The sequence below is a fragment of the Carettochelys insculpta genome, chromosome 21, assembly GCF_033958435.1.
Source record: "Carettochelys insculpta isolate YL-2023 chromosome 21, ASM3395843v1, whole genome shotgun sequence".
NCBI lineage: Eukaryota > Metazoa > Chordata > Testudines > Carettochelyidae > Carettochelys > Carettochelys insculpta.
Window position 1 is genome coordinate 282423 of NC_134157.1, and position 13303 is coordinate 295725.

Here is a 13303-nt window from a genome sequence, read left to right on the forward strand (position 1 = left end):
CAGCAGGGCCCCGGACCGCTCTGCCCAGGAGCCCCAGCGCGGGCAAGACCTGAGCGCCACCCGCCAGGCTCCTCCTGGCCCTCCCTCTGCCCTACGGCCGCTGCGCCTCCGGCCAATCACTGTCCGCTCCTTCCTCAGTCCCGCCCGCCCCGAGCTGCGATTGGCTCCTTTCGACCGCCTGCCTCACCTGAGGGCGGGGTGAGGGAGAGCGCCAGCAGCCGGTACTGCGCATGCTCAGCGCGGTGCGCAGGCGCAGTGCGCCCTGGCTGAGCGGCTGGCGCGGGTGAAGGGCTGCAGAGCGGCCGGAGACGCCGCTGCGCACCGGGCCCCGTCTGCCTGCGGCAGCCCCGCCCTTGGCCGCCCGGTACACGTGGGAGAGGGGTCCTGGCGGGCTGGGGCACACCCTGACCCGGCCTGTGCGGCTCCGGCCGCGGCGCGACACGGGGTGTAGCGGCCGGGGCCGGGGCCGGGGCTGGGGCTGGGGCTGGGGCGGGCGCGGTGCGTTCGGCTTGTGCGGGGGCCGCCCAGCTGCACCCGCTCTCCGGCGCTTTCTCCCTGTGGCGCCCAGGGCGCGGCCTCGGCGCCTGTGGAATCGCGCGCCCCGCTCTGGCTCAGGCGCCAGGCGTGGAGGCCCCCGGCTGGGCCCCGGCTGGACGGCTCAAGCTTTGGCCCCATGGGGCGGTTCTGGCTTTGGGTCCCAGAGGTGTGATGGTGGGTTTGGCCCCAGGCGGGTCCTGGGACCAGCAGCGCTGGATGTGGTCGCAGGCAGGTGCCTGGTTTCTCGCTGGACAGCTCAGCTCTGGCTCTGACCCAGGCACGGGTGGCTCTAGCTTCGGCTCCAGGTGGGTCGGCGTCTGTCTTGACCCCAGACATGGTGGCTTTGGCCCCTAACACAGCCACTCCAGCTCTGGCCCCAGGCGCAGCATCACTGGCTTTAGCCTTGTATGTGGGGCTTTCACTTTGTTCCTGAGTGTGGAGGCTCCATCTCTGGCCCAAGGCAAAGTGGCTCCATCTTGGGTTCCAGGCATGGCACTTCTGGCATTAGCCCTGTTTGCTGAGCTTGTGGTTTGGTCCCAGGTGGGGAATGTACATATTTGCCCCGGGTGTGAAGGCTCTGGGCAGAGCACTTCTGGCCTTAGCTCTGGTGGTCACTGAACTGGTTTGGCCCTGAGCAAGGTGTCTGTGGATTTGGCCCCTTGTGCAACAGCTCTGGCTTTGGGCCTATGCCCAGAGGCTGCAGCTTTGGCCCTGGGTGCAGCAGCTCTAGCTTTGGACACAGACACAACAGCTCCCTTTCTTGCCCCAGGTTAGGTGCTTTTGGCTCTAGCTCTGGGTGCAGAGACTCTGAGCTTGGCCCCCTGCTGAGTGGCTCTGTATCTGACTCCAGGAGAAGTGGCTCCAGCTTTCCTCTTGGGTATGGAGCTTGTCATTTTGGGCACCATACTGGTGGCTCTGTGCTGGGGCCTGGGTGGGGCAGCTCTGGTATCTGTCCCAGTACAGCAGCTCCAGCCGTGAGCCCATGCATGATGGCTCTGCATTTGCCCTGGAGCAGGTGGCTCCGGTTTCAGCCCCAGGAGGGTGGATGCAGCTGTGGATTTGGGTGGGCTGACTGGCTTTGGCCCTGGGCATGAAGGCTTCAGCTTTGGTCATGTATGAGGAGACTCCGGCTTTGTGCCCAGTCAGGGTGGCCCCAGCTTTGGCCCTGACATAGTGGCTATGGGCTTGGCCATGGGCATGGAAGTGTGTCATCTCTGGCTCTAAGTAGTGTACTTCTGGCTTTGGCCCTCAGTGCAGTGATTCTGGCTCTGACCCTGGGCAGAAGTGGTGTTGCCTTTGGCCACAGGTGAGGCAACTGCAGGCTGGGCTATGGGCGTAGTGGCTGCGGCTTTGGCCCTGAGAGTATAGCCTTTGGCTCCAGCCGAGATAATCATGAATTTGGTTCTGGACAGGATGGCTCCAGCTTTTACCCCAGGTGTGGTGCTTTGACCCTGGCTACAGTGGTTCCAGCATCGTTGCTAGTCATGAAGGTTCCAGCTTTGCCTCTGGGCAGGGTGTCCTGGCTTTGGCTCTGGGCAGTGTGGCTCCATCAGTGGCCCTGGATGCCCAGGCTCTGTCTTTGACTCCAGGCTCAGTGGCTCCTCCTTTGGCTGCATGCACGGAGGCTTTGAGTTTGGCCCCAGGTCAGTCAGTGCTTCTTTAGTTCCAGATGAGGTAAGTTTGAATTTGGCTGCAAGCCAGGTGGCTGCACCTTTGGCCCCGAGCTGGGTGCCTCTCTCTTTGTCTTTGGGCAGAGTGGCTGTGGCCTTAGCCATGTATATGGCAGCTCCATTTTAGCCCTGGATGTGGAGGCTCCATTTTTGGCCCAGAGATGAGCAGCTTTGTCTTTGTCCCCAGGTGAGGTGGTTCTCGCTATAGGTCCTGATGGGGAGCTTCTGGATTTTGGCCCTGGGAGTGGAGGCTTTGGCTTTAGACCCATGTACAGAGGTTATGGCTCTGACCCTGTATAGGGCACTTCTGGCTTTAGGTCTGGGCACTGAACTTCTGGATTTGTCCCCAGGTAGAGGGGGCGCCAGCTTTGTCCCCAGGCTGGGCAGCTGTGAATTTGGCTCCAGCAGGGAGGTTCTGGCTTTGTCACGAGGTGTGGCAGCTACTGCTTTGTCCCTGGGTGCAGAGGCTCCAGCTTTTTGCCCCAGGATTCATGGCTCCAGCTTTGTGACTAGGTGTGCAAAGGAGCATTGGTTTTGATCCATGACACAGCAGCTCCAGCCTTGGCTCTGAGCATAGTGTGTCTGAGTTTGTCCCTGGAAACACCTCCTGGCTTGACATAGGGCCTGGCAGCTCTGGCTTTGGTCCCAGGTGCAGAGCTTCTGACTTTGTGCTTGAGCTTAGTGACTCCATCTTTGTCCCCAGGTAGGGAGCTTCTGGCTTTGGCTCCATGCAGGAATGATCTGGCTGTAGGCCTGGATGGGGCAGCTCCAGCTGTGGCCTTGGGTGGGGGGCTTTAGCTTTTACCCTGTGCATGGAGGCTTTATTTTTGACCCCAGTTACAGTGACTGTTGCTTTAGCCCCAAGAAGGGCAGATGCTCTCTTTGGCTGTAGTGGGCTGGCTCTGGCCTTGGCCACGGTGGTTTGGCGATGCTGGTTTTGGCCTTGGGTGCACCAGTTCCAGCTTTGGCCCTAGTCACGGAGAGGCCAGCTTTGGCTCCTGGTTGGGTGCTCTGGCTTTAGCCCCAGGCTCGGTGGCTCTGGCTTTGGCCCTGGGTGCCTCAAGATGTATCTTTGTCCCTAGCCAATAATGCTCTGGTTTTGGCCCCGGGCTTCTGGTGGGGCTCTTCTGGCCTTGGCTCTCAGCATGGTGACTCCGGCTTTGGCCCCAGATGCAGTGGCTCTGGGTTTGGCCCTATGCACTGAGGATCTGTGTTTGGCTCTGAGTGCAGAGATCTGGTACATGACTTTTGACTTGGGTGAAGTGGCTCCAGCTTTGACCGCAGACACGGTGGCTCTGGCTTTAGTCCTGGGTGGGGCAGCACTGGCCTTGGCCCATGATGCAGTGGCTCCAGCCTGGACCCTGAGCACAGCAGCTCCAGCTCTGGTCCTATTTGTGGAGTCTCCAGCTTTGGCCCCAGTGCAGCACTTCTGGCTTTGGCTCTGGGTTGAGCGGCTCCGTCTGTGGGTCTGGGTGGGGTAATTCTAGCTGTAGCCCCATGTGGGTGGCCCTGGAGGTGGCAGCTCCAGCTGTGCCCCCCCCCCCCCCACCCGCATGGTGGCTCGAGTTTTAGCACCAATTGTGGCAGCTCTGCTTTTGGCCCTGGGTGGGGCAAATCTGGCTGTGGACTCCAGCACGGTGGCTCTGGCTTTGGCTCCAGGCAATATGGCTTCAGCTGTTTCCTTGGGTGTCCCTGGACTTGGCAGCTCCAGCTCTGGCCTCAAGCGTGGAAGCTCCAGCTTTGTCCCCAAGGAGGGGGCTTCTGGTTTTGGCCCCAGGGGCTTTTCTGGGTTTCGCCTTGGGTGGGTGGTTCTAGCTGTGGCCCCAGATATGGTAGCTCCAGCTTTGGCCTCGAGCAGGGCTGCTCCAGGTTTGTCCAGAGGTCAGGTGACTGCAAATTTGATCCTGGGCACAGCAGCTCTAGCTTTGGTCCTGGGTGGAGCACTTCTGTGTTTGGTCCCAGGCAGGACAATTCTGTTTTCAGCCCAAGTCTGGGCGGCTCCAGCTTTGTCCCTGGGCTCAGTGGGTCCAGCTTTGGCCCCTGGTGCAGAGGCATTTCTGGCTTTGGTCCTGGGCACGGAGGTCTACCTTTCATTCCAGCTGGGGAGCTTCTGATTTTTGGCCTCAGGTGGGGCAGCTCCAGCCTTGGCCCTGGGTGAGGGGTCTCCAGTTTTGGCCTGGGGAGCAGCTCCTCTAGCTTTGTCCCTGGGCACAGCAGCTCTGGCTTTAGCCATAGTTGTGGAGACTCCAGCTTTGGCCCTGGGTGCAACACGTTCGGCTATAGTCTCAGCTGCGGCAGCTCTGCCTTGGGCTCTCACTTGGGTGCTAGCGGGATGGCTCTGGCTTGGAGCTGGGCACAGATGCTCTACCTGTGCCCCAGACTGGGGAGGTGGTTGCTGTGATCCTTGGCAGGCAGCTCCAGCTTTGGTCTTGGGTGCAAAGGCTTCAGGTTTGGCCCCAGGCAGCATTTCTGGCTTTGGCCCTGGGTAAGGGCTTCCAGCTTCAGCCCAGGTGGGGCAGCAGTTCCTTTGGCCACAGGTGGGGTGGCTCCAGCTCTGTCCCAAATGGTGCAGCCCTGGCGGTTGCCCTGGCTGGCGCAGTTCCGGGGGCAGTCCTGGACCGAGGCTCTGGCTTTGGCCCGAGCTAGGAGTTCCAGCTTTGAAGTGGGCATGGTGGTTCTGGCTCTGCCTTGGGAAGGGCAGCTCTGGTCTTGGCCTTGGGTGCTTTGGCTCTGGGTTTGGCTCAATGTGAGGCACTTCTGGCTTTGGCCCTGGGCAGAAACTGCTGTTTGGCCCTGGGTGCTCGGGCATGGGCACCTCTTGCTTTGGCCTCAGGCAGTCACCCAAGGCTCCTGCCCAGGCCGCTGGCTCCGGTTTTGGCTCCAGGAGTGGTGGCTCTGGCTTTGGCCACCACCAGGGAGTTCTGGCTGTAGCCCCTTGTGAGGCAGCTCTGGTTTTGGTCCTTGGCCTTGCAGTACAAAGTTGGGTAGCAAATGGGCCCTGCGCTTTGCGGGGCAGAGTGCTACATAGGCATGTGGGGGGACAAACAGGGAGGGGCTTGTGCTGGCAGCAGGGGGCAGGGCCCTGCCCCGCTTCTTTTCATGTTTGCCTGCAGCCCTACCCTGTGCTGCCTCTGGCAGTGCCTATAGGAGAGACTGTATCTCTCCAGCTGTGGAGCTGAAGCAGCACAACTGTCTCCTGCACTGTCAGAATGAAGTGAAACCAAAGCACCCAGCTGATGGGGAAGGGGCAGAGAGGTCACCTCCCCTCGGAGCAACACACTTGCAGATACTGGGCCCCCAATGCCAGTCCCAGCTACACAGCTCCCGCACTCCATGCAGGTGAGCGACTGTCAGTGTAGAGGGGCTGTAGGGTGGCTGGTCCCTTGTGGAAAGTCTGGGCCCAGGCTGCCTGGGGGATCTCATGGACCAGCCAGGAGCCCATGGGAGGCAGTTGATATCTGCCAAGTCCCTGGCCCTGCTCAGAGGCCAGGAGGGGCCCTTGGGGACAGGAGCTCTGTGGCTGTGGGAGGAGAGCCTGAGTCTGGGATACTCCTTACACTGTCAGGTGAGCTGAAGGGATGGGCCTCAGCCCCTGCTCAGCCAATCAGTGCTGAGCCTCTGAGGGGCAGGAAGCTGTGAGTTCCCCCAGATGGCCCAGGGATAGCTCCAGTCACAGTGGGAATCCCACTCCCAGCTCTCTGCCTGCCTCTTTCTGTGTGAGGCGTCCCACCAGGAGGGCTGGAGCAGCCCCTTCCCTGCTAGTGGAGGAGGGGAAGTAGGGAAAAGAGAGACAGAAATAGAGAAACCCTCATGTCCACAGTGACTCTAAGAGACGAAGTCCCAGTAGGAAAATTCTCCCACCTGAGCCCAGTGTGTGTTACACCATCCATGTGCCCAGCCCCAGTGGCTCAGGCCGTGGGTACCAAACCTCTCAGGGGCCCTTCCCCACAGGGATGTCTGTCGCTAGCTCTTTAGTTGTGGGACAGGAGAGAACTCTGCTGCTGCTGCTTCTCACGCTCACGTTCCTCACCCTGAATTTTCCTTCTGGCCTCCAGGGCAGCGCTGAGGAAGGAGACTCCATACCGCAGAGCCCTGGGGGGGCAGGTCTCTGAGATGGCCCTTCCCCTGCAGCCCGTCTGACCTGGCCATTTCCATGTACTCGCTGTGAGGTCACCACCTCCCAGCCTCCTTTAACCAATCAGCTGCTTGTGTCCTGCCCCTGGCAGCCCCTTTGCATGGCTGAGCTGCTCCCCTGCCTCACCCCTACTCCTTCAGGGTTAGTTTTGGCCTCAAGCCAGAATACCAAAGGTTGTTCAGAGCCGCAGAGATTTGCAGTGTTTGAGGACAGAATAAGTGATTAGATCTAATCTGTCCCTGCCTCCCCCTGCAGATCACAGGCCTCCTGTTGGGCACATTAGGGAGTTTTTAACCAAAGCTGACTCCAGAAAGGCAGCTGACCTGCCCTGGAAGGCAGCAAGGGATGGAGAAATCAGCACATCCTTTGGCAGTTTGGAGGGAATTGATGAAGTGAGGGGAAGCAAATTGCCTTTGTACTGTTGGAAACTTTCTGGGCACTGCTGAGAGGGCCAACAGGTTAAATACAGGGCTTCTTACAGCCCAAGGCTGGGGGTCCTTCACTGTAAGATGCCAAATCAGTCACAAAGAGCCTTTCTGTAGCCACAATGGCCAGCCTGAAGTCATACAGGCAGTTCCCTTGCACACTCCAGCTTCTGTTGTGTCACAGCCCATATCTCATTAGGAAAACCTATGGAATATTAGGAAAATAAATCTCACCAAAACCAGACAGGTTCTTCTGATTCATCTACACTCCCAGGTCAGTGTGCCCTGAGGAGCAGTTGCCGAGCCTGAGCCGCTGGTGCAGGGAGGGTTGAACCCAAGACAGCTGGAACAACCCCATATGAACCACAGCTGCCCCCTGCCAGGGTGACAGTCCCATCCCTGGCTGCTTATGTCATATTGCCTGGCGGGTCTGTTCCAGACCAAACTGTGAGAGTGGGGGCAATGCCCAGGCCAGGGACTGAGGGGTGAAATCAGAGGTGGTGAGATTCAGAGCAGAGATGAGGCCCAGCCAGCCTGTGGGGGAGGACAACCCCAGGGTGGGGGGGAAGTGATGTAGGCAGGAGGTGGGAGCTGAATGCATTGGGGGCACACACAGGGTGAGGGGCCAGGGTGATATCTCCCATAGCCAGGATGGTGCATCTTAACCCCCCCAACACCCACTGTTCCCATCGTCTGAGCTGCACAACTACTCACTGCTACTCAATGACCTCTGACAGCATCAGTGATGTTGCTCTGAGCATTGCCATTCACCTGTCTCCAGCCTGGCCTGTCAGCCCTGCCTGTCACTGACCTCTGACAGCATCACTGGTATTGCCATGAGTGCGTCACCCTTTACGTTAGTTTACAGTGTTCTCCCAGAGCAGTCATTTGCCATCACCTCATCGTCTCCTCACCTCAAAAAAGATATATTGGCATTAGAAAAGGTTCAGAAAAGGGCAACTAAAATGATTAAGGATTTGGACCGGGTGCCATATGAGGAGAGGCTAGAAAGACTGGAACTTTTCAGTCTAGAAAAGAGGAGACTGAGGGGCGATATGATAGAGGTATATAAAATCATGAATGGTCTGGAGAAAGTGAATACAGAAAAGTTATTTACTTGTTCCCATAATATAAGAAGTAGAGGACACCAAATGAAATTAATGGGTAACAGGTTCAAAACTAATAAAAGGAAGTTTTTCTTCTCACAGCACACAGTCAACCTGTGGAACTCCTTACCAGAGGAGGCTGTGAAGGCCAGGACTCTAACAGTTTAAAAAAGAGCTTGATAAATATTTGGAGGTTAGGTTGATAGATGGCTATTAGCAAGGGTAAGGTATGGTGCCTAGCCTTTTGTCAAAGGCAGGAGGTGGATGGCAGGAGACAAATCACTTGATCGTTGTCTTCGGTTCACCTCCTCTGGGGTACCTGGCATTGGCTACTGTCAGCAGACAGGATACTGGGTTAGATGGACCTTTGGTCTGACCCTGTATGGCTGTTCTTATGTTCTTATCACTTGTTTTTCCAACTCAGATCATGGGTGGCAAAGTTAGACTCGAAACTCACAATTTGTCAGACCACTCTGTTTGTTAGCAAAGCTGCTCTGCTAATACATTCAGAAAAACGTGAGCCCCCACCTAGGGCTTAGGTCTCTCAATTTATACAGACAAAAGAAGGCAAGTCAATAAACAAGGAAAAAGCCAGGGGTAACCCACAGGATGGTGTGTCTAGCACAGCTTTGGATACAAGAAGAGATGAATTGGAAACATACAAAAATAATTAAAATTCCAAATAAGATAGTCAGAATTCCTCGAAACAACCAGTTTCCTAGGCTAGAGAAATTAGATAAGCTACTTAGCCATTTCCACAAGGAACTTGGCTCTTCATGGGGAAGGTATGCAATGTGCTCCAAGTGGCTAGCATGATTTATTACATCGTTGGTATTATCAGGTACATATACACAGCATTCTGTTCCAATGAGAGCGTAGGTCCCTCCTTTTGCTGCTAGTATTATGTCTAAAGCCTGACGGTTTTGGAGGGCCACTTGTCAGACTGCTCCTGTGCCTTTAGCCAGAGCCTTTAGACTTTCTCCAGTTTCGTTTGCCATGATTTCAACCACTGCTTGTAATCTTAAAAGCCTTTTTGCATGGTGCATTTCTCCTCCAATTGGGACAAAGGAACCACCAATAATCTCTTCCGAGGTCAAAGGGCGTATGTCATCCACATATCATTGGGCATCTGACAAATCTCTTCTTTTTCGCCTAAAATTACGGAGGCAATTTCGTGGGAGGGATTGAAGCACACGGAATTGTGGGAAAGGCTGAGCAGGATAACAGATACCTGACCAGTTAGCTGGTAGCGTGGTGTAAGCTTTTGTCCCACAGACCCAATGATGCCCTGTTAAAGCCAGGAAAGGGTGGCTGCACCTATTTGACATATAGGCGTCTGTAAAAGAGGAGTAATATCCCCCAAAGGGCATAGGATAATCTTCCTTGCAGGGAGCGGTAACATTTGCATGGCATTGAAAGATTGTATTGCTTTTCTCAGGGAGGCTGTAGGGGGAGCAAGAAAGTGATTTTTCCTGTTTGATCCCAAGTTGAGAGAGAATTCATATCCCCATACCCAGTTTGCCCTTCTCCAATCTTATTTGAATAGTCCCATACACCATGGGTCACAATATATTGGAGACAGCTGCTCCTCCCTAAATTCAGCCCTGTCCCATTACGTACCCAGCACCAGTGGCCCTTTCCCTCCACCACACTTATCCATTTAGAAGCATTTGTTCTCACCAGTCCCCAAGTGTCATTTCTTTTCCATGTCTTTTCAAGTGGATGAGGTCCTCCGGTGAGGTCTGAGGAATTAAGAGGAATTGCCATGACGGGGACGCTAGCTTGTGAGTGAGCTGGGATGTAGCTGCACATGTGTGGGATACTGAGAGTCTGAGCTATCCACTAGCCAAGGATTAGGTTCCACCAGGGACACATGTTGGAGGCAAGACCCTTTCTGGTTCTGACAACCTCTCTCGAGGGAACCACAGTCATGGTTTTATGTCCAGCAGGCACTAGGTTCACTACTGCTTCTTCTTGGGTCCTATCATCTGTTGACCATCTGTTTCTGACAACCCTTACGGGGGCGTAGGTTGTAAGGTATTGCAGGCTGTTGCTCTGCGTCTTCTTCTGGAGCCATAATTGGCTCTGCGGGGTCCTGAGGTGGTGCTTGGTCCACTGGGGATGGTGCTTTCTGACACTGTGAAGCGTGAATCCAAGCTGCGATGCTGGATAGCTTTACAGCTGTCTGGGTAATGAGCAGTACCTGGTATGGACCCTTCCACTGGGGTTCCAAGGCGTGTTTTCGAAGGTAGCGTTGCACATAGACCCAGTCGCCTAGCTCAAGGGTGTGACAGGCGTCAGAGGTGGGTTTAGTTGGCCAGGCTGCTCGTACCTGTGACTGGAAGTGACTCACAGCTTGCATCAGCCCCTTGCAATACTGAAGGAGCGTGCTGAGAGTCAGGTTTAGGTCTGAGACTGGGGTAATGGTAGCCATTGTTCGCATAGGGTGTCCCATAACGATTTCAAAGGGACTTAATTTGTGCCTTTGAGATGGGGATGATCGAATATCCATAAGGGCCAGCGGTAAGGCTGCTGGCCAGTTTAACCCTGTAGAGTCACAAATTTTTGCAAGCTTATTTTTTAGCACACCGTTTCCTCTTTCAACTGCACCTGCACTCTTTGGGTGGTAGGGACAGTGCAACAGGTGAGTGACATGTAATACCCGGTCCAGATGCTGAACAATTTGTCCAGTAAAATGTGTTACCCGGTCACTGGACAGAGTAGCAGGAATTCCCTTGGCAGGGATGATATGATTTAACAAGCATTTGGCAACAGACAATGAATCAGCTTTGCAACAGGGAAAAGCTTCAATCCAACCTGAAAACAGGCATACCAGAACCAAAATGAATTCATATTGCTGGCACTTAGGCATTTGTACAAAGTCAAGTTGCCAGTGTAAGAACTGTGCTTGGAGCAGACCTCAAAACCCTTGAGTTACCCTTACAGACTTGCCTACATTGTAGCTTTGGCAAGTGGTACAAGCGGCGCAGTGGCAGGCTGCAGAGGAGCTGAAATGGGGAGCCCACCATCCCACCTTAGTCATAGCAGAAACCATCCCCTCCATTCCGACATGAGAAACACCATGTAACAGGGCGGCCGGAAATGGGTAGAGTGAAAGAGGGGCTACGAGGGCACCGATAGGTGAGCGGCAAAGGGAATCGGGGTGTAGAGAACAACCCTGAGTGCTCCAGGAGTCTTTCTCTGCTTCAGGGGCAGAGTCCTGGAGCTGGGCAAGATCAGAAAGGGACGGCGGTAGTACAGAGGCAGAGAGGGAACCAAGAAACCCGTCTAGCCAAGGTTCCATAGTGGCAGCCTTTTTTGCAGCGGCATCCGCACGTTCATTTCCCTTAGCCACCTCAGTATCTGCAGTTGAGTGACTGGTACATTTAACAATAGCCAAAGCAGATGGGAGCAAAACTGCATACGGGAGAGCAGCAATTTAGGGGCCTTTCTTGTTAGGGGTACTGGCAGAGGTAAGGAAACTTTGAGCCTGCCAGAGTCATGAACAACCCCAAAAGCATTTTGAGTGTCAGTGTAAATGGTAGCGGAGCGTCCCTCAGCCAGGAAGCAAGTGCAGGTTAGGGCAACTAATTCTGCTACTTGGGAAGAAGTTACAGAGGTAAAGGCGCAGTTTCTATAGTTTCAGAGAGTGATACCACAGCATATCCTACAAGGAGACAACCTTGTTTGTGTCTAAAACAGGAACCATCAGTGAACAACACAAGATCAGAGTTAGGGAGAGGGACATCCGAAAGGTTGGGGTGTGGGATGGTGACAGCGGACACAGTTGCGTGGCAGTCGGGGGGTTCACCATCATCAGGCAAAGGAAGGAGGGTGGCAGGGTTTAGCCGGGAACAGCGCTTTACAGTGATATGTGAGGCTGAGAGTAGTAAAAGTTCGTACCTAGGGAGGCGGGTGGAGGAGAGGTGAGCAGTATTGCATTGCAGTAGGAGCGTTTCTGCGGAATGGAGAACCATGAGAGTGACAGGAGAATAGAGAACAAGGGACTCAGACATCTCGACTAGGCATGCTGCGGCGGCTACAGCACGCAGGCAGGGGCGTAAACCCTGGGCAACAGGATCCAAGGTGGCAGAGAAATAAGCTACTGGGTGATTTTTGTCACCATCCTCTTGGGTAAGGACCCCGAGTGCACAAGCAGACTGTTCATGACAGAAAAGGGTGAAAGGTTTGCAGTAGTCAGGTAATCCTAAGGCAGGGGCAGAAGCTAAGCTCTGTTTAAGAGAAGTAAAGGCAGCATTTGCTTTTGGGGACAATGGCATGGTGTCAGGCACAGAGAACTGAGTAAGCTCCTGGAGCGGTTTAGCAAGAGAAGCATATTGGGGAATCCATTGCCTGCAGAAAGCTGTCATGCCTAAAAGCTTCCTGACCTGGTGTGGAGAGCGAGGTTGGGGAAAGCTAAGGATGGCTTGAACCCAGGTGGGAGAAAGTGTATGGGAGCCGTGGGAAAGAAGAAAGCCAAGGTACGTGATAGAGGTTTGGCAGAGCTGCAATTTAGAGCAGGAAGCCTTATGGCCCTTGTTTGCTAAAGCAGTAAGGAGCACCAATGAATCAGTTTCTGAGACAGACAATGAAGGGGAACAGAGGAGTAAGTCATCTACATATTGGATCAATGTAGATCCTGACGGGAAAACCAGGTCAGCAAGATCCCTGGCTAGGGCTTGGGAGAAGTAAGATGGGCTCTCTGTAGTAGTAGGCGGCATTCTTCAGTCTACGTAGACTGTGGATCGCACCCTTTATAGTTCCATTTGGGATCATCATTTGCAGCGTCAGCTGTGACTGTGAAGGCCCACGTACGAGTGACAGTCCTTGCTGCATCTGTTGCATGTGTAATGGGTGTCTGGCAGGTCCTTACTGTGCTTTCTGTGGGCTCGCTTCTCCTCTGCTAGCTCTCTGATCCTCATCTCACCCATCTGAACACCCTTGTGTAGTTCCTGACTCCATCTGCTGCAATCGTCTGCCAGCTCCTCCCAGCTGTCCAGCTCGATGTCTACGTCCGTGAGGTCCCTCTTGTAAACATCTTTGTAGCGCAATTGGGGGCATCTGGGAGGTCTTTTGCCAGAGGCTAGCTCACCATACAGGATGTCTTTTGGGATCCTTCCATCATTCATCTTGTGGACGTGGCCAAGCCAGCGGAGCTGCCACTGCCTGAGGACGGTGTGCATGGTTAGGATTCCAGCTTGCTCAAGGATGGCAGTGTTGGACATTCTGTCCTTCCATGATATTCCAAGGATGCACCTGAGGCAGCACAAGTGGAAGACGTTCAGCCTCTTTTCCTGGCGGGCGTACAGGGTCCAAGACTCACTGCTGTTAAAGGAAGGTGCTGAGGATGCAGGCTCTGTAGACTTGCATTTTGGTGTGGGTGTACAACTTGATGTTATTCCACACACTCTTGCTGAGTCTGGACAGAGG

The 13303-nt window shown here is 54.8% G+C and overlaps 1 protein-coding gene across 7 annotated transcripts in view; it reads left to right on the forward strand.

Moving 5' to 3' along the window:
- The first annotated feature begins 271 nt into the window (after positions 1-271).
- The window catches only part of LOC142023937 (uncharacterized), a 45871-nt gene continuing 32839 nt past the window's right edge, over positions 272-13303 (forward strand). For 4 of the 7 annotated variants that reach the window (XM_075015403.1, XM_075015406.1, XM_075015408.1 and 1 more), the window contains exon 1: positions 272-364. The gene's annotated coding sequence lies outside the window, so the exon portion shown is untranslated. Of the gene's footprint in view, positions 365-565; positions 843-13303 lie in introns of those variants that run through there. The other 3 variants (XM_075015410.1, XM_075015404.1, XM_075015411.1) reach the window with 3 other exon arrangements.